A 2988-nucleotide genomic window follows, 5' to 3' on the forward strand; every position below is an offset into this window, starting at 1 on the left:
TGAGAGAATCAGATAATAAATGTCTGACTTAATTATAGCCGGTCTCCTTGAAGAGTAATTTTGTTGCGGCTTTAGCTATGCTCCCTGTGTTCGACCATGATTACTTCCTCAATATTTTCACCTTCATATAATCAAATGCAGAGCGAGGGCTCATTTAATTGCAAGGAGCCCGACTGAAGTGGCCTGAGCTTTGTGACTTAGAATGCAATGTATCGACATCCGCGTTTGGCAAGTTATTTGCAGTGCTACAGATGGATATTTACCCGGGTTTACCCAAAGAGGCAATGCCAAGGTTTCCCATTTTAGGCTTGTACGCAAGAATTATTTACGAGTTGAATTACAACTGCGAGCTGCAAGAAGTATTATTTGAAGCAGTTTAAACTCACGTATACGCTTGTGTGCATAAGCGCTTTATCTGAATTTCCCCTAAGAATGCGTGCCTAGCCCATAGAATTCAGTTTGTTTTGCTCATTTGGATTTCACTTGTTTTATTAGTAGATTTTCTCAGTTTTAGTCATAAAATGACTTCCTGAAAAGCATTCTCTAAAGGAATACATCCTTCATATTCTCCTGTAACCAACATCCCTTCCAGCATTTCGGAAGATGTATACGTACCTTTTATTACTTTTTGCATTGTATAAATGTGCCCTAGTTTTTATGTGTTTATCTGGTTTTTGTTACTCCCTCGTGATTAGACAATGATCTAACCTAAACGCTTAACTACTCAAGGTTGTATCAAGGCGAAGATAATACTCCGGAAATACACTCGGGCTCTCAAAGACACGCACGACACCTGCGCGTCGACAGGACTAAAGACAGTTGAATGGAACGAATCGCACTTTGATCAGACTACAGAGGGCGTTCGCCAAGGATGCACAACCAGAAAAGCGAGATTTAGTTATAGGATGTGCCCTTCTCTCGTACACGACTACAGTCCATACATTTCACAGGTCGTGAAATGAGTGCCTCCCAATATCCTTCTGCCGACTACGAAAGCAGCGACCAACGATATTCCAGTGTACTTGATACATCTGAGAGAATGCATGAGACTAACTTTGAACGACGCACGTAGACACCTACGACTGTCCTATATCAAGCATAACAAGTATTACGACAAATTAACACCATCTCACCATCCCCTTCTTATAACACTATCACATATTGTCAAACTACGGTGCTCCACTTTCTTCTCTCTTCGGTGATATAGAAAGCTTAATAAGTCTTTACCGAGTTGGGCCGATGCGAAGGAGGTATTTGCATTTGCTACAAGTATTAAGCTGGTTTGTAATTGGTCTAGCAGTTGTCTTTAGATAAGTGACATCCTCAGTGTGCGTAGTGGTCTCATTTACCTCTGTGTTATTCATCTCGGTGATAAGAAAGAAGACATAGACACATCTGATGTGGGTACGACTCAACTGAGAAAGGAAAGGGTGTTGATGTGAGGCAAAAATCTCCTCAACGTTCATGGCCTAGGCGCAGTCGAAGCAGACGCGAGTAAACAATCATCGGGTTGTGCGTCGTTATGCACATGCATGGCTGTGTGGATCAGCAACACCTACTTTGACGAACTTTATACGCGGAGTGTCAATGTTGCTCTGCTTGAGTCTGTGGGCTTGGGAGGGTGGCGATAATTCAACCAACCCTAAAAGAGCTTAAAGCATATCGCAACAGAAAAGGCTACAACTGCATCGACACATCCTTTCACATTCGCTTCATCCTCTATTCACAACAACAACTGCATTCAAGCATCTCACACTTAGGTGAGGTTATGCCCTTACATTAAACTCTAGAAACTCGTCTGTATGTTAGTTGTGGCTGCGGCTGTGGTAGTGGTGATTGTCCGCATTTCCAACACATTACTTTAGAGGGCACTTCTGTGAATAAATTCATTTAGTGCACAGAATGACTGGTTGATTCGGAAGACACGTTGTCAGTGCATGGAAGCAGTGTCTTACGGCTATTCAGCCACATTGACAACGTTTTCTACGCTCAATCTATTTTCCATTATTTGGCAGAATATACTTTGAAAATACAGCAGGTACTGTGTGAAGAAGAAGCATAATTTACACTGCTTGAAATTTTTCCCTTTGTTATGTACGACCTCCCAAGGCAACGCTGGAACAGAACGCCTACCATCAATATGACTTTGGGAAAACTTTCGTTCTCCATACCAGTGTTCGAGGGTAAAGGTCAAATTCACATTTAACTGCAGATAATATCTAGGTAAACAAGAAAACAAAGTCAATACATCACGTGTGCGTGACAGGTCATGTGCGTGTGGGGCCACTGCGTAGAGACCAACACGACGCAGCGCTGTCGCTTCTGCGGCACCAAAATCTGCACTGCCTGTCTCCACGGTGACTTTGTTGGTGTAGCAACTGACTTAGAGCACTGCTTGGTATGTCATTTGGGCAATAAATTCCTGGAAGCACTGCCCAACCCGAATGCACGCGCCTACACATCGGAGCATTTGGTGGAGATGAGGAAACTACGAGGAGAGGAGGGAGGCAGCCTCAAAATTATGTCCAAGAAGGGGAAGAAGAATGGAATCAAGAAAAACAAAAAGGTACAAAAAAGTGATTGAATTTGCATACGCGTACCACTCTCTCATTTCTGCAATATTTGTGTCAGAAAATCAGTTTGGAAATCCACTGACTACTTTTGAAAATGAAGATCAATTTTTCATTTTTCTGCTGGTAAATGCGCCTCGCGGGGCATTGTTTTATTCTGTCATACGATGAAGTTGCCGCTACCTCACATTTGGACGGTCATTTTTCCACTTGTGCGATTTCATGCGACGCATATCTGATGAGCTTAAGCATCATTCAAACTGGCATGCCTGGAAGGAAGTGGACATGACCTTGAGGTCTGCTAATGATGTCACTTGTCAAGACATGCAATTAATGTTTAATTGGAGCAACTCGTAGTGACTAAATGATGTTTGCTTAAATTGCTGGCAAACTCTATCGACTTGAGCCATCAACAAAA

Source organism: Echinococcus granulosus, assembly GCF_000524195.1.
Source record: "Echinococcus granulosus chromosome Unknown EG_S00025, whole genome shotgun sequence".
In the NCBI taxonomy this organism is placed as follows: domain Eukaryota; kingdom Metazoa; phylum Platyhelminthes; class Cestoda; order Cyclophyllidea; family Taeniidae; genus Echinococcus; species Echinococcus granulosus.